This window comes from Choristoneura fumiferana, chromosome 2 (genome assembly GCF_025370935.1).
Source record: "Choristoneura fumiferana chromosome 2, NRCan_CFum_1, whole genome shotgun sequence".
Classification (NCBI taxonomy): domain Eukaryota; kingdom Metazoa; phylum Arthropoda; class Insecta; order Lepidoptera; family Tortricidae; genus Choristoneura; species Choristoneura fumiferana.
In genome coordinates this window covers 7,538,660-7,566,028 of record NC_133473.1, presented here as the reverse complement: position 1 = coordinate 7,566,028, position 27,369 = coordinate 7,538,660, and the positions used below count along the sequence as shown (strand labels likewise).

Below are 27,369 nucleotides of genomic sequence, written 5' to 3'. Positions count from 1 at the left end.
TGTATTAAATTAACGTAATAATAAAAGCATTGTTATAATAATCTATCAAAATATCCTAAATTGTTCGAGACGCAATCCTTGTATCAAATACAAACTCATTTTATAAGCTTGTTGAACAATAGCTTATTGTTCACGAGCGCCCGACACAATACGAACGCTGTTCCCTCATCTCCTAAAATCCTCTAAATAAAGAACAGACCGCATTCGTGAATTTCAAAAACAACTCGAGGAAACTATCGCTTTAATTGTGTAAACAAAAACTCGAAAACTACAGTTCATAAAGGTCCCTTTCAGTTGAAACAACACATGTTTAACAAAGATGTAATAAAGTATCGCGCTATACAAATATTAGCTTCACTCCATTCTCGAGGCTCTTGTGGTGGTACTTGAGACGTGAATACTCGGTTGTTATTGTAGGTACGTAACTACTAATGACGCCTTAGTATAGCATTTTCTTTGTAGAAAGCTAAGTACTCGAACAAAAGAGGTAAAGCCGCAAATTTCACCCGTAACTTAATGAATAAATTAAATTATCATCTAGAAACTTTTTCAAAGACAATATCTGTGAGAACTTTTCAAATTAACCCGAAATTACGTTAATTAAAAATATTATTCGTCTCCAGTTCGACTTTGAATATCGGAATTAAATAAATAAGTTCCGAACGAAGTCATTATTTGATTTGAGTCTTTCTTGGTTTCGTTTCGTTTAAATACTTTACTCAATTGAAATCAATTGGTATTATCCCCCAACGATAAGGCAAACAGATAATCTTTAAACGGGTGAAGATACACAAACGAGGAATAAATCCAATGAAAAGACTATAAGTTACCATTAAAGATGTGGCAGAGTATAATTTGCGCATCAACAGAAGCAAGAATTGCGGGGAGACGGCTCGAAGGGAACTGACGAACATCAATGGGCCAAATAGCTACGGACGTCGGATGTGGGCGGGAATGAGACAGTTAATTCTAATTATGGCCTTATTGTGTTGCGAAATTTTATTGCTATCTCATTGGCGCTCTCATTACGATCCCGAACGTAATTGTGCCCTATTGTGAGCAGAAGCCATTTTTCTACGAACCGTGTGAATCTGGAGCGAGGGGACATCGTAATTTGCGTGAACTTTCCGCTGACTTTTCGTGCGGTATTAATTGCGTTATATAAAAGATCGGAGCCGCGGATTTTACATCCGAGCGGGTTTTTCGGTCGAGATCAGCTCCACGCGAGCGTTGAATGAATTTTTGCGCTGCGTATTTTTCAATTTTAATTTTTTTCAATATAAAACAATACCACCATGTCCGCGTAGGAACAAATTCATTTACAAAGACGAGAACGTGATGACGGAAATACTCGTATTATCCAATTAAGTAAGCGTTGGGTAAATAGCCAATATAAAGCTACAAATAGTCGAACGAACAAAATCCTAGAAGGTTTAGCAAATGCACGGTTCATTAAAAGTAACGAGCTCTCAGGGGCTTTTGCTAAAAGGATAACAGAATAAATAACCGACGTTATTGTGCTATTTTCGGCGGCACACACGACCGCTGATGGACTCTAAAGTTTCATCGCGGCCTGTCGGAGCGATTAGCGCTCTGACAGCTAATTTATATACTCAACTTACTGTTCTATTCCCGGAGGGATGCCCATAGACGTGTGCGTCTCCAGATGCGTATGAATGAACGTGTGGGAAAGTTGAAGAGAGAACACGTATGGATAACAGTGTTGGTTAAAAAAGAGACGGAAAGTATCAACATAAGATAATTCTTTAAAAATATTTGACGTGTTCAATTAGGGACAGTACGAAAATTAAGAAAATAATGTTGACATAATAACCGGTACAAAATAAGTCTCCAATATTTGTATCAACGATCAGCGGTAGAAGCCAAGTACTTACCATGGACTCGACTTCGTAATAAGAGATAGCAGCACCAAAAAGCTTACCGCAATAGAAGTCCGGCTCATTTTTAGTTAGGTACTTAATAATAATAAGCTGGTGTAATTGGTCCCTCCATTAAAAGCCATTTACCCGTTTCTTAGCTTCCTAGCTATGAAACCCGATCCGATTTGTTTTAACAAATTACAAAGAAGAAGGTACCTTCTAAAGTAGCTCCTGCGCCCTTTACAAAATCATCTTGATTAGGTTATCCAACACCATAAAAGGTATAAGGATACATGGCTTTACGCAACCAACGCCAAAAAAGCTAATACAATATAATGCACCAGTGTCATTATCGGGTCTCGCGGCAGCTGCGCGCACACCTCATTGCCTTTTCCGTGACATTGCACGATGCCATAAAAGATATTGAGTTTTGTAATCATATAAGAGTCCACTGATTTATTGTGAGCCTATTAATGTGTTCTGAAAGAATACGATTGATTCCTTAAAATGACTTCATGTTTTTCCTCCTTGACAAAATTGATATATTTGGCCTCAATCTGTTTCCCTATTAATGTGGGGTATTATTGATTTCTTTCAAAAGAATGACATTGAAATTATCATTTAACCTATGTGTGTAATTTCGTAAGTGTACAAAATAATGCGTAGGTAATAAAAAAACACTGACAATTTTTTTTTATGATTATTGTGTCAAGGTTTTTTAAAAGAATAGAACAATTTAGGTATTTGTCTCAAAACATTATATAAATTACTCGACTATCCTTCTGTTGATAGATAAAATTGATAACTTAGTAATATTTATACTATATAATATTTTTACTGCCTTGTGATTCCCTAACTGCGTCGTACCAAAGGTGCATAGGTACTTATAAGTAACCTTTCTTAGTAAAATACAGCTTAGGAAAGTCGAGAAACCCCCGCCACTGTAATTTTAAAGTTCAATATCTCATAAACGGCTGAACGGACTTTGATGAAACTTACCTAAGAACCATCTCGATTAAACTGGTATTTGATTTAAAAAAACGCATCAAAGTCAGTCCATCCGTTTAGGATATGATATCACCAGACAGACACACAACACACAAACACTATTCTAAAACATACTTTACACCTCTTTTTACGTCGGAGGTTAAAGATTTAAATTGAACAAAATATGGTGCCTCTTCTAAGACATACATAAGGCTATGGTGATTGCTATTGTTAAAAGCAACATGGGAGAATTCTTGAGAAACCCCTTCAGAAATAAATCTGGAACCGATTTTCAGAATAGTTTCACTTGACAAATACTTTGTGAACAAATTGGTCCAACATTACTTTAAAATAGACATGTTTAAGTGTCAACATATTTTTCATGGCATTGTTTTGGAATATTCAATTAGAGTCTTGCGTAAAAATGCTGAAAATAAAAAATATATTGAAAATACTTTACATTTTGGACTAAAGTGGTTTGGCCTTCTCAAATAACCTTAATGGTAGCTTTAAAAGCCAAAAACATGAAAAAAGTGACAGAAATCAACCTTCTCTGATTAGAAATCTTCATTTAATTTTATTCTTTATTGTTTACCGTTCTAGAGTGCATTTTTGTCTTTGCTACGGAGTTAGCGATGTATACTGATGACATACTATCGTTATATCTTTCAACAAATATCTAAATTGAGCAAACCGTTACGCTAGACCACACCCCGGCTCCCAAAGCCTGCTGTTGTGCTGCATGCCCATAAATTATCCTCCAACGACGCACTAAAATAGCATAACACCCCAATACCATGGGAACGAACTATCCCGACCCCAATCTCGCTAAATGCCTACAAATCTGCAGTTTGGAACCGAATCAAAAAGACATCCGAGGGAGAGATCAGTTCAATAAACAATTTATAATACCGTGGCGATATTCTTAATAGAAATGATAAATGCATTCGTAATGCGATTAAAGAAATGCGTAAATTGGAATGAGGCGCGGAAGACGGGACAAAAGGAGAGCGGCGCTGGCGGAACTGCGCGGATTTTTCCCTGTTATCCCTCCAACAATGGGACGCGCCTCAATGGCAACCTGCGTCTTTTTGTTTATTAATTTCAAAAAGGTATAAAATAATTAAGCGTGGATTCGAGCTTGTGATTAAAGAGAACGATTCAATATTAATAACAGGCACATTGTTTGTTTTAATAAATGAAGCTTATTAAGTATAATTTTATTTTAGGGTGATGCCTAGGGGTCCTAATGTTACAATTAATCTTAAGACCACAGTTATTATTTACATGATTTAAAGACGGTCTGATGTATATCAGTTTTGGGCTTTATTGGTGGTGAATTCAATTAGCATTGCTGCGATACGACTATTGATTGAATGGCACGCTATGGGTCGATCAGTCACTTCTGACAGTGCTCTCCATAGAGTAAGCCAATCGACCGACGATGCCCATAGTTTCATGGCACCAGCTACCATCAATCAGAGAACATTCGCAATACGCCTGATAACGTATCGCCAACAACCCAACATTTAATTGGTGATGGATCGTCTCAGCCCGATTTCATGGCCCCCGAATATCATATTTTGCGTAAAGAATGTTTTTGATTCGCTGCGGCCGTGCATACATTCGATACGGATTTATTATTTTCGTTATGTAAGGATCTTTCCCTCTTTTGGGCTCGGAAGCGATACGTAAAATGACGGAAGATATGAAGGGCGGTAATGGAGGAAAATTGTACTTTATTCGATTTTGATAGACTTGGCGGCACATTGTAGGTCGGCTGTCACTCACGGGTATTAAGCGGGACTTCTTATGTGGGGAGAAAGGATGCAAATTTGCGCCCTTCTGTTGAAATGGAACACTTGTGTTTGAGTCATATTTAAATAGCCTAAATTGCTTTCTCATACTGATTGTTCTTTAAAAAAATCGACGTACATTTGGCAAGATAAAATACCAGACATTTTTGTTATTTAAAGTCAAAAAATTTCACGCACTCGACTGTGATCAATTGAGAAAAAAAAACGTCTAAATACCTATGTAAACAAAATTGTTTTGAAACAATATACTGTCAGAGTTGGAGAGTATCTTTTGTAACTCCAAACTTTTTTATAAATCAAGTTGGGTGTTCTCCGGTTATAAAACTTTATAACAGCTTTAGGCGGTCTTATCTTATTCATACAAAAAACTTCTGAAGTAGCTTTTCATACATTGGTTTTGCTGATAAGCTACTTAAAACTAATATACGAGTAGTTTTTACGATTGTTATTATTTTAAATAAAAAGGCACTGAATTACTTATACATAATTATTATGCTCAAAAATACTAATTTCCAGCAATAGTCATGTGCATCAGACACGTGCTAATAATAAGAATAAAAAAATAATTAGAGATATTTCAAATGAACACGAGCTTAAGTATAAGAAAAATCATCTTTGTAAGTAACTCTTCATAAGTATCGTATTATTTACATAATTTCATGTTTTGATAAGTACTTACGTCCTTTAATATGTACGGACGACTGAGTACTGACCTAAATCGTTAAGAGCTTCATATGAGGACGAAGATACTCTAATTCAATTTACAGTCACGTTGCCGCTATCCATGTGTTTGGAAGCAATGGCCCATATCACCCAATTACCTATTCGATAAGGGCTTATTTATGACCCTACCGTCAGCCCGCGCCGAATTAAAATTCATTGTTTCTCTTATCCTCGAAGAAAAGATATCGCCGAGGTCATGAGATATCTACTTTATCTCTAACAGGAATAGGCTTTTAAAGGGAGTGATATCGAAGGAATAATTACGTGACCTCTTCGGTTGAGCGTGCTTGGGAACTCCACTTGGTGAGTTACGGTATTGGGTCCCTTATAGCCATTTCTGATGGCGGATTGGATGACAATTGTGGCTGTAAAATGGTTTTACACCTTTTAAATGCTTTTAACGCCGCAATAAACGTTTTATTGGTTGCTTAAGTTTGATTTTATTGTGTCATGCGACATTGATACTGTGAGAAGTAAATATCTAGGGTATGTTTAGTGAAGTCATTCGACAGCGAACAGTTTGTATTTGTAAACTGCATCATAGTTCTAGAAGGTAATCGTTTGAATGATACAACGGATTGATCGAAAAATGTCTTTACCACCTTTAGATCCAATGTCCGTTTTTTACACACTTGCACTATTATTATTAGCTTCACTTATAAAACTATAGTTCTAATAATTATAATGAACGGAATCTTTGAAATTATTTTTCACCCACTTCTTACACTTAATACCACAGTATTGACACAAAACTTGGAAAATATACCTAACGTAATTCTGATGAGAACACAATAATATGGTATCATCGAGTTGATTGGATGATGGAGCCGTAAGACTTAGGAACTCCTAGACATAACAAAGTAACATAGCCGTATTTGGGTTAATTAGAATAATCTTAGGGTGCACTTTGAACAAGAATGGTACCAGGGTCTGTGATGATGCTAACTGGTAGGGACTGGAACTCCAAGCCAAACAACGTAACTCAGCCGATAATTAGAATAACCCATAACATAAGGTGCATTTGACTGAGAATGGTATATTCAAGGGTTATTGATGAAGCAGTCAGGCAGATTATTAATTGTAGCGTGTTTCTTTTTTATTTCTTTTTAATTATAAACTGATCAGCCATTGATCTCTATCTTACCTAGTGGTGAGTGCAGATGAAGATAAGGGTGTAGCTCCGTTAAGTGACCAATCATATTACCTGGAATTGAATTTTGGTACATTGTTACACGGGTAAATGTCGAAGACTTTATTAAAATGAAAAAACAACCGTTTATTTTTTCATTTTAATACCCATTGTTTTAGCGAAATCGTGGGTGGTAAAAGTGACTAAACATATTCAAATATGAACATAAATATGTATGCAAGAATAACGGGCGCACATGAGATTTTTTAGCTCATCATTAATTTTGCAAACAACAGAGAAGTTAAGTTTACCTAAACGGGACGCGTGTAAAATATGCGCATAACTGTACCATGCATATTGTATGGTAAACCAATGTACAGTCATCTGTGTTAAATATTTATGTTTTCGCTTTCTTACATTATTTATTTACAATGACTAATTGTATGATTTCCACTGATGCAAAACCAAAGGTGGGAAATGTTGAAAATTTAATACACTTTACTTTCTCTTATCTGTAATCTTTATTTTAATGAGGAATAAAATTGGCCTAGTAAATTAAATTATATACAATCAAATTGAATAAAATCAAATTATTATGACTTTGGTAAAATGACTTGCAATATTAAAATTTACTTATATTTGTACTGTGGAACCTTTTTGCTGCATTTTTACACGTTCAGCTATACGAATATTTTGTTTATTAAAAGTTTGACCTATTTCATATTATATTTTTTTAATTAGCATGTTTTTAACGCTCCAACGCTACTATTAACACATCGCACACCACAACATGCAAAACCATCCAGTTTTTAAATCAATGACTATTCTAAAATGAAACCGATTGTTTTAGTCTCACCTACTACATAAATGTAATTCTACATACAAGTAACAAAGCGTTAGAGATCAGTTGTATCCGTTTGGTAACCAAATGACCTCCGTGACACTAACGTTAAGCTTTGCACCCACTGCGGCAGCTGTACTATGAAGAAGCTATATTTGTATTCATTACGACTCGCTAGATTTAATCATGCAAAATACACTTTTAAATATAGCCTTGACGTTTAAGCTACATAAACACTAGCACAACCCCAGCATCGGTGTGATAGGGTGACAGTACAAATACAAGATTTAGCGCGGGTAGTAAATCTTATACGTAAAGTTCAAAGGTCCCAGAAGTACACTTACAGAATAAGAAAGCTTGAGATGTAGTTCCCACGCAAGCCTAGCGTGAGTTGGGAACTTTACACACAAGATCGAACTAACTTGCAGATGTATGCGGATCTTGTCACAAGTTCACATTAAAATTAGAGGTACAAATAAATTACAATATTGTATCCTAGACATCTACAAAGTAACGTCTATATTATTATTGAAAATATTACTAATTTAGTTTTGCAGATAAATTCCGTACCTGTCTACCAGTATAACTCAAGAGTGAGCTCGGATTCGAATCTGCGACTAAACCAATTCCGTCTTGACATAACGTCCATGTTTCCGTTAATTTCAACTGCAATGCAATCAACCATAAATATTTTGAATTATTTGAAGGGCTCGCCGTGCATTTAATCCCTAGTGATACGAGTATAGTGTTAACCAAAAGTCAAGTAGCTGTCAATGATCACCAGTCATCTATATGAAGAACAGACGAACCTTCAATACTTGATACTTAAAATTATTATTATTATATAACAACTACTAACTGTTGTGCGCGATTTCGCCAGTGAATAATTCTTTAATGCTAATCCCGCGTGAACCATCAAATTTCTGGGATATAATTTATACTACGTTCTTCCTGGAACTTAAACTTTGTCCACAAAAAAAAAATAGTTTAGACGTTATTGCATGACTGATTCAAAAATATCTTCACAAACTTTCAGATTAATAATAGTTCTGTAACAAAGGCAAATATGGGGGCTTAGGTAGTGGGACATAGTGTTGCTTTACCTACTTCTCCAAACAAGCGCCTACAGTCTCGAGTTTTATTCGCAAATGAGGAAGATAATCTTTTAAACGAAAGCTTGTTGTTTTTTTAATACTGATAATGTCCGGGGCCCATAATAAGACTCCGCAAAATAACGCTTGTGTCCATAACTTTAATGATAGGTAATTTAGAAAAGCCTTTGCTGGGCAAACAAAATCAAAAATAGTCTATTTTTAGTGCGGTACAAACTTTGTGTAGGCTATACTTAAATATGCTACAAGCTTTATGATGCAGGATCTGAGGCATTATGCCCGTTGTTTCTCGTTGTCAAACGAAATGTACCTAACTGATTTATATTTTATTCATGGACTTGGAACTCGATATTTGAGATAGGTTCGGAGAAAGGCTATTTTGTATAACATATTTTTTATCAGAAACAAGAATCTCTTTGAGCCAACTAATTTACAGAATAGTTTCTGTGAAGAAAATACCGCTCATAAATAAAATTAAATTCAGATTTTTTTCATCTTACCAGAATTTTCCGAGAGTTATGAAAACGAAAATTAAAAGATGGGAGACCAGAATGTAATATTTAATTGGTAATACATATTGCTATAGCGATTCAAAGAAAGTAAAAGTGTGACATAATAAAATTTACAACTTTTAAGTATTTTGTTTACCTTTTTTAATCGTGTATTTTTATGTCCAAAGCACTTACATATTCTCGTACTACCAAAGTCTTTTCATTAGATTATCCCCAATTGATAAATGAATGTCTATATCGCATTTACTGATGTGGCTTTATTGCAAGGCTATACATGCTTATGGCTATTCCAATGACCAGATGTTAAAATTTATTAAAACTCCCAATGATTTACTCCTGTCAACTTAGAATGCATTTACTTCATATATTAACTTTCCCTTGTAAATGCAACACCGACTAAAATGTATCGGGTGACACCGTAAGAAATAAATGTGTCTATTTGTACTGATGCATCCGGCGTGTGTGCAGCAATTAAAAGGAGATTTGTGGTGGTACTGTTTTAAATATCACTTTCCTCGTACAAGTTAACACGCAGTTAACCTAGAGTTTTATAGGGGTCCTGCGATTCCAACTGAGAGCTATTAGCAATGAATGTTAAGTGACAAATGAATACGTTAGAAGGGCTATTTTTGTAGAAGAAAGTGATTCAGGGTCGTAAAAGTATATTAAATAAGACTGCCATTTACGCCTTCCTCGAGTTTCCCATCTAAAATTGAATAAGTATTTTTTTTCTGTTAACTTTGTATTAACAGCAAGCATTATGATGTCTGGTGAAACATCTGCATAGAATGCAAATTGTTTATTTTATTTTATTTTTCTTTCTTGGGAAACAAACAGCATGAATATTACAAAGTACAGTCATACACATTATATTAAAAATGCCAAAACAGTTTCCACTAATAGGTAATAACAGATTTGTTCAGAGAGAAGAGTAACTAAATATAAAATTAAAGTTAAAGATGTAAGCGTCAAGATATCAAAAATATATGCAACGGTATAACAGAACACTCATATCGATGGAGAGATAAATAGGAATCACACCATTTTTAACCCCCAAACGCAAAAAGAGGGGTGTTATAAACATGAAATGCCACTGCATAACGACTACATGGAATTGATTGTAGAAACGAATTTGCTTGTTATTGACGTTTTCAAGAATAAGTAGAGCCAAAATATACCTAATCTTAAGAAAGCGTAATTATTTTACTAAAGATGCATGTAAATACAAGAAATTGATATTAAGACCAAGCAATTATCTACAAGTATCGTCTAATGACTTTTTTGCAGGTGAATTTATTCAAATTAATTTCCAAGGAAAATATTATTCAAAACTAGTCTCCAAAAGACTGAATTAAAAATGATTTATACCACACATGTTCATTTAACTATTAGGGTCTCATATAAATAACTTTACCTACTAAAAGTAAAAAATCTTTTCAAATTATTAAAAAACACAACAGTCTCATTTTAGTAACCATCTTTAATATCGAAACATTATTATCTATCATTTATCATCAATAATGCAAAACGATAGTGACCCAGTGCAATATTGCTGTGCCGAGGATAGTGCCCTGAGGGACCGCTAAGGGTCGACGTGGGAACTATACCGAATTTAATCAGGGAAACTTTACAACTTTACCCATGAAAATCCATATTACTGATTTATTATTAACGTTTGAAACTTTATTTTCGTTAGTGGTTAATATCGTGGAAATATGCGCTTAATTTATTCAAAGGCTATTGTTAGTTTATTTTGTTTAACAATTGAAAAGAGGCATTCATTTGGATTTCGTGTGTCGATTATTACTGTTAAGCTTCAATGGCTACCTGTTTATTAAGCAACAAAATCCATTATACAAGATTTCATCTTAAATGAAAAGAAAATTTACACGATCTTAATTGCTCGAACAATTTGAAACCATCAGCGAGATTTTCATTAACCGAACACTTCTTACTGGTTTCTGAATCCACGGTAAGTGGACGGCGGCCGGAAACCGCTTTTTTCCTCTCTCAAACTCTTGAGAGCTTTGCAAAATGTCTTCAAAAACGACTTTTGCTCCCTTAAGTACATTTTGACGTCCTTTTCGCAACAATGCCGTGCACTTAAGCTCACTCTCGTGTTGTGCTTGTGTTTGCAATTTGGGTGTCGTAGTGGGTGATTTTGAATGAACCACGGAATGTATGAATTGAATTTTTTAAAATAGGTCATTATTTCGGAGCTTTATGTAAACCCACATTGAAAATAAAAATAATAGCTCGGATAAGTCGTTATTTACATTGTGTTGGCATCTCTACATTTTATAAGTACCTACATATTATAAGTAAATCATAAGTTGAAAACCACATAAGTAGGTAACAGGTATTTTAATAACACATCGCATTTTCATGATCTACATTTCCTTAATTTGTAACAATCTCTAAAAACCAGGTTATATAAATTATAACCTTAAATAAATGTGTAATTTACTCACATCGATTGCACATCCAACATCATAATTCACAAAGTTCCGAAACAGTCACTAAACACAGTGTAATCTCACAATAAGTAATCCAGTTTCTAAAATGCAATGTCACGCACGATCATTCAAATTTCGCGCCAACCGAGCGGAGCAAGCGACACCCTTCCCGCATCAATGTTGGGAAGCGACTAACGAATGGTCTGAATCCTGGTCTAGACGAAGGTGCGGGCGAGAGAGGGGCGTGGGAGAGGGGCTTCAGGGGAGGAATCAACCCCGTACATTATTACCCAATACCCAGAAATTAACCAGACTAAACATCAATGGTCCTTGGTCTTTGATTAAACTGGGGTTGTGCATTTTTTGAATGATACGGTGAGTGATTGTTTTGGTGAAATGACAGCTTTAATAACCTCCGTTCGATTTACTTTGTTACTTAAAGTGTGTGTGTGTTTGTGTCATACATTTTAAAATAACCAATGATTGGGCATGCACCTTAGTAGAGTCTATATTTTGTACATAGTTCAGATTCGCGAGTCACGTTTGCTCACAGAGCAAATATACCTACCAAGTAATTTCGTAAAAGGGTTCACTGTCGATGGGGTCATGAAGAACATTTTAGTTGCTTGCTCCAATTTCTTAGCCTTTTTTTTATGAGCTTTAAGGAAAGTTTCTCTAGCTAGCTGTGCAATCATTATGACATGCAATGCACCGCTTTGGGATAACAGAGCCACATATCAAAACGATAGAAAAAGATAAACATTTACAAAAGGCTTTTAAAAAAGTCTTCTTTATCTCAGAGATTAGGCTACTATAACCAGTTTTAAAGGGCTCATGAAAGTAAACTAGTCTTATACCAGCTTTACTTTCTTATCTACTCAGTTTTTGTTTGAATCTTGGTCACCAATTTAATATTACCAAAAAAATATTTGTTTTTGAATCAAGTGATGTATATATTGCGACTTGCCGTGATTATCAGATGTTTTTTATCGATGATGGTTTCATCTCTATTGTTTAAAAAAAATAATTAAAGAATTAAAATCTTCTAATGTTTGTAGACATTCGACCTAATTATATTGCAAGAAAGTTGAAACTAGATTGATTAAAAAAATGTATGGTTTAGATTTATTTTTGAAATAAGTCCCTTTTGGGCTTTTAAACAACTGTATACAATCTTTTTCTGCTGTTGTAAATGGTTCACTAATGTTTCGCAACTAACATGTGGCAACCTAATTCATTTCGCAACTGTTTAATATTTCTGAAACTGTAAATGTTTCAGATTTTTATAAAACTAACCTAACCTAACCTAAAGAGTTCTACACGATGGCCCTGAAATAAATCCTGCAATATTCACAGTTTTATGGTTTGCGAAATGAATCAGGTTGCCAAACGTTAGTTGCGAAATGAACGGATATCGTTGTAAATAGACTATTTTCGACTTATTCTAAAGTATAGTGAAACATTACGCTACTCTAAACTGCTAATACATTAATCTATTATTAGGCATTCCAACTAATGGCTATTAATCGAACTGATACAAAATATCAGTCTGGCTGCATCGAATGCTCCGTATCGATCTAGTCTAAATATAGCAGCGTCAGATAAAGCCGGGATGCTGCCGTCTACATTCGAAAAATTACTTATTTAAGCAGCGTTTCATCAACCAATAGAAACGCTTCATTTACCTCGCCTCGCTACACTCAGCTGTTTCCACCAAAGATGTGCTGTGCGAGGATGTGTAAATGAAGCGTTTCTATTGGTTGATGAAAAACATATTCCTCGCAACACATCCTCGCACATATCTGGTGGAAACGCTGCTTTAAGGAGTATTTATGAACCTAGGTATAAGAGATATATTATTTACTATCAAGATTAGATAAAAAAATATCTATGTACTTAAATATTCCTTCTATTTCTACATCTTACTCCACGCTGGACATAGTAGCACGCAAGTATGCAAGCACAGCTGCTAGGCGGTTAGACTAGTGAGTAAGATGGTGGTGGTGATAAAGACAATATAATTGCACAAAGTCTCAAATGAATTTCAGATGTTAACATTGAGTAGCATTGTGAACGGTTGTGTTGCTCTGAAGATAAGCTCTAGTTGAGCTCGAAACGCATCATTGTAGCGTGGTGATGGTGGTAGATGGGTTTGTTTGATTTGGTGTGTGTTCGCACAGGGTGGAGGTGGAGGCACTGCGAGAACACACATTTCTTGCATAATCGTAGCTATCATAAGGTTGCGAGTGAGCAAAGTAATTGTTTTAGTTTATTTTATGAAAGTTATGACGTCATGTTTTTTTTGGATACATAATAATCATCTGATAATAAGTGAATTAAGTACGAGTAGATATCTAATTGAACTGGATCAAATGAATGAAATATATTTGGTAAGTAGGTATGTAATTTCATTGCATAAATAATAACCTAGCCAACAAAAAGTTGGAAACCCCCAACTGTTGTCACTTCAGAGTTCAAAATCTCAAAAAACCGCTAAACCGATTTTGATGAAACATGTCTAAGAAACATCGCTAAAAAACCTGATCTCAAATAAAAAAAATCAAATTCAAATCCATCCACCAGTTTAAAAGCTACGGTGCCACAAACAGACACACAGACACACATAGCGGTCAAACTTATAACACCCCTCTCTTTGCGTCGGGGGTTAAAAATAGTCGTAACTGATGTAGCATTAACATCATTGTACTAGTTGGTCAGTTAATAAAATTACGTGTCATGATAATCCTATCCAAAATTCGAGATGCGGGTTAAAAGACAAATTGACATGTTCATGAGACATCATATTTTGTAGAAAAATGTTCAAGTGGCACTGAATAATAGAACAATGATGATCCAGCAACAAAGATATTATAAGTAACACGTACAGCCAGAATAGGATTCACAGATTTTTGATCACACTGGACTCAGACGTATAGTGAAATAAAAAGATAAATTACACATTATTACAAGTCCAGTTCAAAAGTTTGCGAGGAAATGCTGCTAGCATCTTTAGATCCCTGCCTCAGGAAGAAACCCTTTTGTAAAAAAAAAAACTACTTTTAATTTAGCTGTTACCTTGCACAATTACTCATTCTGTGCTATTACTTACTTTTCTTTTATGTTTAATTTATAACAGTTTTTTTATAATATTTTTTTAATATTGTCGGTATATTTTTAGAGATTTAGATACATACAAAATCTTAATAACATCACACTTCCCACTAATATTATAAATGCGAAAGTTCGTAAGTATACATTTGTTTGCTTGTTTGTTTGTTACTTTATCACGTCTAAACTGCTTAATCGATTTAAATCTAATTCGGTATACAGATAGTTTGAGTCCCGGGGAAGGCCATAAGATAGTTTTTATCTCAGAAAACTGCATAGTTCCCGCGGGATAGCGAATAACAAATTCTACGCGTACGGAGTCGCGCATAACAGCTAGTATTGTTTGAGTTCAATTTAAAAATTGTCTTGCTTAAGCTCAATTTGTGTATGACAGTGCTCTGATTGTTTCACAAATGAACTCTACAAAGTAGTTTTCATATTTAACTCTTTTTTCCGAGTAATGGCAAAAATAACGCACACCAAAGAAAAAAGGAATTCTTTATCATTTCCACTAACAATAGTATAAGTAATCCACTAAAGCAACATCCAGTGGCACATTTCTTCCACTTTTTCTCGGAAACATTAGTGAGACATCCACTGTTTACTTAACGTTGGCAGGAGACATATCAAAAAGACGCGTTAATCGTAAAAGCAGCGTGTAGAGCTTAGCACGGAAGAGCTTAATCCTCCAAAGCTCACGAAATCTTCCGACGTGATAGAGCTTTCGGCTGTTTGCTGGCTCGAGGCGCCGCAGCCAAGCTTTAGTATACCTACCTAAACAAGCATGCAGAAGCTACATAAAAAGCTTGATATTGATTAGTATACAACCCGTCTGTTATTGCACCACTTTGTGTGGCGTTAAATAAAAATAAACAAAGGACAATTGCGCGAAAGGCACAAAGACTGAGTAGTTTTGCTGATAATGTTCGTCTACTTCCTTAATATACCGTGTGGGCCCTGTAACAGGTGCAAAAATCAAAACACAGGTTCTGCTGCTCAAATGGAACTACTTTAGTTCTGCAACTTTCAAAAATTAAGTAATTTTATCCATCCAATAGCCTAAATGACATCGCCTGTCACGTAACAAAAAAATGACGGATTTCTCAATAACTACATTGCTGGTCCAATTAAACTTTAAATTATAATAAAAATCATAATACAAATCATTTTCAAAAGTTGTAGATCTAAATTAGCTTAAGATAAAGAGTGGAAGCTGTGCTTTAATTTTTTCCTTCTGTTACAGAGCCCACCTTGTATGTAACACGTTTAGAAAGAGACTTGGAGAAACTGAATCGCTAACAGGGTGGACGAAATCTTTTCACATTGAATTTTTCTATGATTCCTAGGCTTTTGCACAGAATGATACTCGTAGTATGTACATGATATTTGCAGCGAAATTGTTCCACTGTGGTACAAAATTCAGTTTCTTTGACAGTATCTAATAAGCGCGTAACATAAGTACAAGATATAGTTCCTTTCCGTGTATTTGTATTTCTTTGTATTTTATTTTATTTTCTGAATGAAAGATGTTAAAATTATGTTGCTTAGGTAATTAGACAAAATGAATTTTCAATAAATCGTTTCCTTTTTCTTCATTTTGCTGAAACTGGAGCTAATAAATCCGGAACAGTTTGCGCAATAAAAAATCCAAGAACACAAAGAAATTGCAATATTTTTCATGCAAATACACTTTCGATTTGGGATCGTCAAACGGGCGTAAGCGGCGCGATCCGCGAGCGTGCCTGAATTTATTAAGCTTAAAACCGTGCTCGAAGCCGAGCACTCGAGCATCCGAGCACCCTGGCTGGAGCCAAGCTGTAATTTACCGTGTGTGTTGTTAATTCGGCTCAAGAGCGGGGAATTTCACACAATCTCTATGCTCGTATGACGTTAGTGGAAAATCAAAGCGAGACCGACGATGTTGTTCCTGTGGATTCAATTAAATTTGCTTGAAGCTAACAGCCAGTTTGAACGGAATTTAAATAATTAGTGAGGAAATTTATATCGCGATGCTTCCTAATTTAGTATTTGAATTATTTGATTAGGTTGGAAATTTAAACGAATGCTACTGATGTAATTATGGAGGGTGACATCTATTTGGCATATTTTATAATGTCCGAAACTTATTACGCATAACAGGTTTCGCATAATTTACTTACGCCGAATCTTAAAGTTGCCGAAATTTAGTTCGGCATAATTCTTTATAAGCCAAATGATTGTTTACCCGAATATTATATTAGCATAATATTAACATGGCCAATTTTATTATGCATAATATTGTTTAGCATATATGTAATTTAGCAAATTTTGATAACCCGAAATCCTGTCCAAATCTATGTCCAAAAATAAATTAAATACTATTTCTTGATTAGTGTAAGTAATTTCAAATATAAAAACGGTGAATGGTAAAACAATTATAAATAGAAAAAATAGGTTATTAGGTTACATTAGAATTGTATTTGTAACGGAACGAATAGCCACCAGTAAAATAGGCACGTTCATAAGAATGGTGGGGGGGCTTGGTGGGCGGAGCCCCCCGCATTAAAAAACAAACATATTCTACCCCCCTTATAACCTGGATAGGTTCCTTAGTTACCTAATGTCCCTCAGATTAAAAATAGAAACGACTTTGTCACAGCCATGTTCCCGCATTATAAAAATACTACCACCCACTAGTTACTAGTTTCCAGAGAAGTAGATTGGGCTAAGTTAGTAAGCTTAGGTAATAAAAAACAGAGCAACGTTGAGGAAAACCATCGTTTCTGTTGTAATATTAAAGGATACTCATTCATTTTATTATGTCAGCAAAATTGCATTATGCGAAAGAATCTTTCTGCCGTAAGTAATTTATGCGTTAGTCATTTTATGCCTAAAAAATATTCGAAATTCGCAAATTATGCGTAAAGCCCATTCGGCTTACATTGGTTATGCGTAATATAATTATGCGAAAACGGTTTCGGCACAAATACCATTCATGCGTAAACAGATTCTGCAAAATAGAATTATGACATAAAAAAATATGCGTAAACAAGCCATAGTCCAAGTTTTGCTTAATTTGGGGCTATGTTAATTAATGTGAATAGTGTCACGATGTTTATTTAATTAATGTTATTCCTAGCAATTTGTGTCCGTTATTCATTTCACTTAGTCTACTCATTAAACTTGATAACTACTGAGCACATTATTGTCGGGTATTTACATAAAACTAAATGGTAACAGCGACAGTGTGTTTAACAAAATAATACTAATGACTTAAAAGGGTTGAACCCTGAAGCTATTCCGATGTAAGTGCCAAGAAGAAAGTGCCGTATTTCAAAGTATTATCCGAGTGCTTTCCCGAATGTTTACAAGGTATTCTGGAATCGCTCCAAAGTTTCACTACCTCATTAACGCAGTAGTGTTAATGCCAAATGCCCGTGAAATCTTTTACGATGGCACTTCACCCGGTACGCTTTAATTATTCTATCTCTGGCCGGTCCTTCGTTAAATTTTCGGGTTTTTGCCTATGTTTTGTCTTTGAAGTAGGGTCTTTAGTGGTCATTACGTATTTCGTTTGTGGCGGTAGGCTGCGCGTTTGTTATTTTTACGAGAGTTTTGTTGTTTTTTTAAGTGTTAGTTGACGGTAAAAATATAAGTACCTAACTCCGACGCACTTGTTCTAGTTACTTGTAGGTACCTGTTTAACCACTCCATTGGTAAAAAGAGGATAATTTTTGTTTTGTGAGTGCAAGATGTTTTTTTGTGTAGGTGTATTTTAAAGAACTTAAATTTAACTCTTGCTTTATGATATCGTAGTATTTAACGATTTTATTTGTTTTTTTTTTACTTATTTATTAAGCTACTAGCTTGAAACCGAGGCTTCGCCCGCATTAGAAATAGCTTAATGCCGTCTTAACTCAACTGTTGTAAATTATGCACGTTTGCAATATTTTTAAATATACAAGGACAATACAAAATGGCAACGCAATAAATTAATGTCTTAGAGTTTGGCTTGAAAAAGTTTACGGTAACAATTTTGAAAGGACAACGTTCGCTCGCACAACGCCATCTATTGATTGCAAACGAAGTTAACATCGTCATCTTGAGAGCCGAGGTACGGTAACTCACCTTTCTTGGACTGTGCCCTCTATTCTTGTTTAAATTTAAAATATACTGAGCGACAAAATCTGGCTTGAGGGCCAAATCTATGCAAAATCGGTAATTATTTTTTTATGAAGAGTGGGCCTAATTTTGTGCCGCTGAGTATTAGAGCTGAGCGTTATTTTCTGAATCTGTATCTAGAAACAGTTTTTTTTTAAAGTAACGAAGTAACAGTTTCGTGCCGAAACGAAAAACAGTTTCTTTAGAAATACACTTCGACTTGAAAAACGATACCACAGACTATCACTATGCGTTGACTTGAGTAAATTTTCTCAAAAGAACAAATATCTGAAACTAGTTTCACAATAAACGTTTTATAATATAAAAGCTGTTTATTGAACCAAACTATTTCTTGATGCAAACTGTTTAAATATCCTAAAGAGCTACACTTGGTAAAGAAGTTTTCGTTTCCTATGAAACGAAACCATACCGTAGCAAAGAAACTGTTTTTTAAGTAACTGTTTTCCGCAACTGTTACTTGTCAAAAAGAAACTGTTACGTTACGTTTCACAAAAAATACGCAACGACCCAGCTCTACTGAGTATATTATCCCACGGGAACACATTACCGGGATATCAAGTATCTTATGTCCCAATGCAGATTTTTGTCTATCTGTATGCCAACTTTCATGTAAACCCGTTCAACTGTTATTGCGTGATTGAGCCAGTAGATATTCCACGGCTGGGCACAGGCCTTCTCTCGGAATAAGAGGGCTTGGGTTGTAATTTCCACTTGGACCCTTTGGGGATCGGTCACATAATAGAAAACAGTTTAGCAAAAAAAATGTGGTAAAATTACACATGCAATAAATATTACAAAAAAAACTCTGACTACGATCCCTTACCAGGTTATTGATTAACTAATAAGACCACGGTTTTTATTTTTAACAACACCTGATTTAACATTTTGAAACTAAATAGTTTAGTATATAAATTAAGGCTTTTTTATTTTAATATTTTGTACCGCCAAACCAAAAACTCGTACAATAAGTCGGTTAGTTTTAGGTGGATGGTTCCATAAAAGTATTCGGAATTGCTGAGTCTATTCTTCGGTCAGCTTATTGTTCAACATGGCGCTGGTACAATAACTAACATCACAGATCACCCGTCGCCAACACAATACGACTTCGGCTTTATTATAAGCACCGATCACAACTGTGTATTCCGAACAATGAACCTTTTTCAAATTACCAAAAATGCACTTTAAAGGGACATAGACAGAAATCGTTTCATAGCAACAACTTTAAAAATGCCGTGCTCTTATTTGAACAGTGCGTTTTGGACATTTTTTTCCATCTTGTGTGGGTGAACGTTACACCCCGTGTTTCGCTTAGCTTTATGTCGTTTTATTTCAACGAATGCCGTATATCAAGAGTCGATGAATAGGCATTCTATTTTTTTTTAATAAAAAGTATAAAATGCTTTTGAATCAAGACAGTAAAAAATTCTTTCTGATCTCTCGTATTTCAACTTATTTCGAAAATTCATTGATATTCTATGTCCGACGTCGACTACCGTTCTCCTTACAAAATCCGTTAGTGATAAGTGGAATTATTATGCATACGCAGCTTATTTACATAAAAAAGTTGTCTTGTAATCGAAACAATTATCTGAATGGATTCTAGCAATACACAAACAGTTGAAGATTTATCATGTCACCAATAGAATTTCAATGCGTACGGCCACCCGCTAACTTACTAACGATCTCGTTGTTAAACAATACAAGTGGCACAATGCAAGAATAACGACCTTCCGACCGTGTGCCATTGATACTGGTGCTGGCTAAACAGCCAAAAACAAAAGACGAATATAAATCACTAACGTACCCCACGCGTCTGAATGCAAGCAAAGTTATGCCGCTAACTAACCCGTCAAATCAACAATGCACTCTAAACCGTTGAAATATGGCATCCCTTTTCATAATTTTGGAGAGCTCAACTGCAACAATACAATTGTCGTCGTATTACACTAACCACTACCACGTAAACAATAGTCTCTTAGAATAATGGGGACATTATTACTTTACAGTCACTAACATAATCATTGGTCCATTGTTAGAGTTTAGATTTCCGAAAACTCCTCACGGGTGTTAAAATGTCCTTACAATTTTGGATGCGGGCGGTGCGGACGGCACTGGACAAAATATTGTTACCGCGAAGCCTGACTAATTACTTGTTACGATGCTCTTTTTGGACATCCCAATTGTGAGACTAAGCTTATTGTTTCGCATTGCTAGCAGATTTATTATAGATGAAATAATACAATGTGCAAAGTAAACGCTCAAAGCGTTAAGTGATTGAGAGTTGAAAAACTGACCGCACTTTGATTGATGACTCCATTTTAAAAAGAAGCTTCCACAATACGCTACAGATTCTTTACACCTTAACGTAATGTAAAAACGGGCTAAAGTGAGTTAACGCTTGCTCAGTTTTCCACCTAGGGCAATTTTCTCAAAGCAAACGATTACGATGAACCAAATGATTGTCGAAGAAAAAGGTAATTTTGGTCTCGTCAGTTGCGTGCGTCCCCTAGTGGAACAGTTACTTACTCATCGCATGACAGGACAAATTAACACGTCTTACAACAGAACACATAGGTACGGAAAAAAGTAAGGGCATTACGCGATCATTAAGCAACACGCACAAGTTTTATTGTACTTTTTGTTTGTTCTCGCGATTGTATGCAATATATACCCAGATAAATGTTATTAAAAACTGATCTAGTTAAGATCCCAAGATAAGAAGGATTTTTTTCATCAGACCATTTGCGACATATTTTAACATGCTAAGTTTGCTATATAGTTTTTATTCGTTAAACAGATGGATGCAGGTCATTATTAAACTTATTTCCTACTAAACTGAACAAAATGTACTATTAATTAAAAAAAAGTATCCAAGATGAATTCGTTCAAGTTTTTATAATGCAGTTGAAATTGACAATTGACAAGTTGTAACTGAACTCCAACTCCAATCTGTGTGAGGATTACCATGTTTTAGAAATGATAAGGTAAACGCCCGAGTGCTCGATACGCTAATGCCCAATAGACGACACCCTGCTGTCAACTCTATTGCTCATGACATAAAATTAAAGATGCCAACTATTGGGACAGTGACGAGCACTCGTACGTTTACCTTATAGGATATCATAGATGAAGAATACATATTTTAGTTAGAATTCCATTCAGCAAAATAATAACATTTTAGCGAGGTTATTACAACAAACAGTCCTTCAAAAACATCAAGCAAACGCATCACGCTCATTCCTACCCACAACTCAAAGATTTCGTGAGGCATTGCGAGAGTAATTGTTGCGACGTAATCTGTGAGGTACCTATATTAGAAAATGTAGGTATTGCGTGCAAAGGGCGGGCACCGACAGACACGGCGAACTCACGCAAACCTTGCTGCGGTGGAAATCTGAGAAAATCAAGCTGTTAATTTACCAGGCGGTTCTGTCAAATGCGTGTTTGGTTTGGTTTTTGAGTCGAATTAAAAGATAACGTGGAAGAGAATGAAGTAATCATAATATTTTAACGGTAAAACGAAAATTATGTTGATTGAATTACAATAATACATTATAGTATAGAGTACGTGCAATTCAACTATAGGTACTATAAAACAACAACAGGCAGTAGAAAGTTAAGAGAAGGAAAATGTATCTAATAGCTTTGCAATCATCGGGAATGGACAGATATTGCCGACGTAGAATAACGCTTAGACTACCTAGCTCAGGACAAGAAGATTTATAAAAATGACCAACCTTCAGTAAAGGAGAATAATTTATGATCTTAATCTCTATAGTCGCTAAACACTGTTGAAATATAGGTAGCTGCTTTCAAGGAATGGCAAAGTAAAGAAACATTTATGGTTCTGGCAAAGTAATATTCAACCTCCAGTCAATTTACTAAAAGACTCTCTTTCATCATGCCATCCTTGCCATTATATTTTCTTTATATTACTCATTTCTCCGTAAAGCATGGGGCCATCAAAAGCAAACTTTATCTCAAGCGGAGCAAAAGGGATTTTAGGTAAATATCAACGCGGAGTGATAGTATCGTTTAAACTTGAGTATGTCCATTTCTTTCGCCGCCCAAAATAATGCCTGGCTATTTATCAAATTGCAATTTCGTAATAGATATGCTTTGATGGGCAAGAAGTTTGGTAACATGGTAAGGAATCATTTTTCTATCGGATATCGCCTACCTAGTACAAAGCGCTCGGCAATGCCTCAAGATTTATTTGATACGATTCTTGGTTCTGATTGGAGTTGAACAGTGAACACCCGAAATCGCCAATTCTCTAGTTTTTTTTTTTATCATACGTAAATATTTTAATGGATTCTTAAGAACTTTAGTAATTATATCAAAACTTACAGTGATTTCTATCTTTTTTTATATTCGTGATTTTCATCGACTTCCTAAGCGAAATAGTCATTAATCTTCTGCGAAAAAAATTTTTTTATTGGCATCCTTTTTATAGACGGTGTTTGATTACTATGATTACTATGATCTGAAGGATCTTAAATATTCTAAAAAGTTTCAAGTCAATCACAACATGTGAAACAAATACCTACATAGGCACATATAAGGTTGTTAATGATAAGATCCGTATCATGTTTTATTTTTACACTAAAAATCAAGATGGCTTCATTATAGATTGGCACGAGTGGTATATACGATATCAAAAACGTTACTGAGAGAATGATGATCTTGGCCGGTACTTAAGACTGTATTTGGTCTTTCCAAATCATCATTCCAGCGCAACAAAATAACACTAACTATCTTTCCTAAGTACCTAGTAAAAAGCGTTTACCTTCACTTTCCCGAATTTCATTTGCCCGAATTTCACTTGCCATACCAACGTTTGCCATAAAAAATACATAGAACAGTGCTGTTGTCAGGATTTTCTTAAATTTCATCATATAGAATGGAGTAGGTTAGGTTAGGTTAGTTTAATATAAACTCTGAAGAAATTACTATTTAAGAAATAAATTACTTTACGGCAGATGAAAATTCTAGAAAACGATACATTCGGGCATATGAAATTCGGGGAAACGATAGAGAACCAGTAAAAAGATTTAACATTTGGATCATCACCATGCTACAAAAACCCTCTATAATTTTTATGACGCCGAAGCAGCAGCGTCAGTTATTCCAAATTCAATAAAAAGATTGTTGATTTAGGCTTCCCGACCAAGTTACACGTAACTTGTCCTTTGGTGTAATAAAGCTGCCATGTATGAAGTACGGGCAACTACGCCTTAAAATAGATTATACCAGTATAAATAGATAAAATACAGAAGCCCAACGGTCACTAAATTAATTTGTGCCTTAGTAGACAGTCATTGTAATGTAAAACTGTTGGTTTTTAAATGGTGATCAGTTAATTCTCATGAAAAATGTATACTACTCGTAATTGTCTTACAATAGGTTTCTTTGGAAACACTACATATTTATGTACATAAATGATTACAGGTACAAAAGTGATCACTTATTTATTGACTGTACATACCTATAATTAATTACACTAAAACCTGTAACTATATTTGACACCCGCACAACTTTTTCTGACCAATGTCGAATTTGTTAATGTTAATGTAGGTGTTTCAAGTTTTCTCCTACGATTTTTCTACTACAAAAGGTCTGATACATTTGTGAGGCCTGGATAGCCGTAAGGCCGTGTATAGCCGCCTTATCCGCGTGGGACGGCGTGTTTATGTGTAATGATACCTTTTGTTACGACTCTTTTGTAACGCCTGCTGTTATCTGCTTTATCGCTACTTCTTTATCTAAAACCATTCAATAAACTTCACCTATTTCTTAATTCTTTTAGATTAAGACTCTGTTTTGAACAACGAAGAGTTTCCAAAGGGTGGTAAAACGTGGTTTTCTGAGCACAGACCTCATAGATATCACAAATATGACAATGGACTCAAACGACTTTATTACAGACGTCGCTGTGCATTATTGTTCCAAAAAGGAGTTGGAGTAATTTATGTTGTTTTTATAAAAGTATTTTGTGTTGATACAAGTGGTCCAGATAGCAAGGGTCGTAGAAAATTTGAATAATAATCGGCAGAAGCATCTTGTTAAAATTCTGTTTGAAGATGACCTGCCATTGTTTGTGAAGTCACTTTATTGGAGACATTAAGAATTTAAAAATCTTACAAAAAGGTTCGAGGGTCGCCTAAAGAAATCCATGGGAACTTTTGTTTTTGAAGACAATAAAAAATGAATATGGTGGAAGCTGTAGAAGCTTTGTTAGAGGAGTGGAATCAAAAAGCCGTTTTACGCAAATGCTGAAGGAGTTTATAATTGATGAAGTTTATTTTGTTGAAAATGCAGATTTTTTACGGCTGAATTATTGAAGAGCCTCTATATTTAACAATCTGCAAAGAGTCATCAAGAATGTTGTATTAACGAACTAGCCGTTACCCGCGACTGCAATAACTGCAATTTTTCTGGATAAAAACTATCCTATATGTCCTTCTCCGGGACTCAAACTAGTTGTATACCGAATTTCGCCTAAATCGGTTCAGTTGTTTAGACGTGATGAAGTAACAAACTAGAAAACAAACAGACTTACAAACTTTCGTATTTATAATACTAGAGTTTACCAGCGGCTTCGCACGCGTAAGCTATTCGATCTGGTAGTTACAACTGAAATTCCGGGATTTTACAAAATTCCTCTGAGAATTCCAAAATGTATATCGTGGTCTTCATGCAGGGAAAGAAAAACATCGTGAGGAAACCTGCACAAACTGCGAAAATTCAATGGTGTGTGTGAAGTTCCCAATCTGGGCCCGTGGAACTATGGCCCAAGCCTCTCATTCTGATGTGCCCTGCAGTGGGAATATAGGCTGGGATGATCGTGGTCTTCATTAAGGTTGTATTAAAAACAATTACTGTCCAAAATTTCAATACTCTAAACCCAGCGGTTGAAATTTCAAAATTTTATCCCTATCCCGTGGGAATATCGGGATAAAAAATAGCCTATGTATTATTCCAGACGTCCAGAGCTACCTGCATGCAAAATTTCATGACTCTAAGCCCAGCGGTTGTTATTTGGAGATTTTATCCGTATCCGATAAAACAGAAATGGCTCTAACCATTTCGATGACATTTGCAAAAATATAAGTATGTATTTAAATGGTAATGAATGCGAAAAACACAATTATTATAAAAGTGCTACTATCTATGCGAAAATATCCCAATTGTTGTTATTCAAAATCTGCGTACTAGCCTTTTATTTATGACTGTAATGTTGTAAGGTCTCGTAGCGGACTGACTGATTGACTGATAACAACGCACAATCTAAATTAGTGGAGCTAGTGCCTTAATGTTTAGCAAATACAATTTAGCAATTTCCACAGGGGTAAAACCGCGAGCATAAAATAGTTTTAACACTTACACCGAAAAATAATGAACTTGTTACTCAGACTTATTTAATAAAAAATCCCCCAAAAAAAACAAGTTAGGACTCGCTTTGTATTGCAACACGCTACCTCCTTTAAACACGTACCACAAATATTGCGTTAAAATTACGCGGCTGAGAAAAGGCACCTGCGAGAGGTTTTACTCCTTACGTAAGTACGCTTTTTTGGTGATTGCTGATGCTTTTATTTGTTGATTTTATTTTTCCATTTACCTGATTTGACATAAGTGCGCGTTTTAAGATGTCAATATTACCAAAGCAGGTAATAAATTGACTAAACCTTATTTATAATTGATCGAAGTCTTGCCAAAACAAGCGCGTATTGTTTAATTAAAAAGTATCTAAGGCTTTTACCCTAAACTACGTAACATATCTGTCTAACAACAAGCATGCAATGCCAAATTTCGTGGTGATTTCCCTATCTTTGAATTTAACAGTTTTTCATAATTTTACCCACCCTATCTTGCTTTTAAGTTTTGTTATTTTTTAAAATGTTCTAACTATTATCTTAACTCCGTAAAAACAGAGAGATCCAGGAGCTGGTGGCTGAACCCAACATCATCGGCGTAACAAAATCACACAGACTTCGCTGGTTCGGCCACCTACTACGAATGGGAGAGGATCGGGCTGCCAAAAAGAGTCTCCAAGTCGACGACTGGCAAGAGGCTGCGCACGATCGGGACAGATGGCATGCTCTCGTTTCGGAGGCCAAGAACCTCTTTGGGTCCCTGAGCCAAATTAGTTAGTTAACTAATAAGAGCTTTTGTTAGCTTAGCTAAAAAAAACTTAATATATATTAATAATCAAATAATAAAACTTTCCAAATAAACTGATAATTACCTTCAAAATCCATAGCAAACAGCCCAAACGTCCAGTCACAATCAGTCAATAAACACTGCACAGTAGCACAAAAAAAAACTTCTCATATTTCCGCAACGTACGTTCGCCGGCTGAAATTCACGAGGAAAATGCGTCTACCCACCCCGACGGTGAAAAGCGTACTGAGGGGTGCCCTAGGGTCTTTGAATCTGCAGACGCGCGCATCCCGTGCCCCAAACTACATACATGCGTAAGCAGCAAGGGTCACGTCTTCATATGTTAGACACTGCAATATCAAGCAGGTAAGAAATGTTTCGCATCGCTACCTAAGGGGGTGCGTAATAAATAAATTTCAGCAGTTTGCAGACCGTAGAAGTTTTTAAATTCAATGTGCTCTGAGAAGTGAAAATCAT

General features: G+C 35.4%; 1 protein-coding gene across 3 annotated transcripts in view; it reads right to left on the bottom strand.

Annotated features, from left to right (window-relative positions):
- Nucleotides 1-27,123, bottom strand: part of LOC141441991 (roundabout homolog 2-like) — a 58,453-nt gene extending 31,330 nt beyond the window's left edge. The window contains exons 1-2 of one of the 3 annotated variants that reach the window (XM_074106890.1): nt 11,473-11,631; nt 6,552-6,611 (exon numbers count right to left, since the gene is read on the bottom strand). The gene's annotated coding sequence lies outside the window, so the exon portion shown is untranslated. Of the gene's footprint in view, nt 1-6,551; nt 6,612-11,472; nt 11,632-26,977 lie in introns of those variants that run through there. The other 2 variants (XM_074106909.1, XM_074106899.1) reach the window with 2 other exon arrangements.
- Nucleotides 27,124-27,369: the final 246 nt, after the last annotated feature.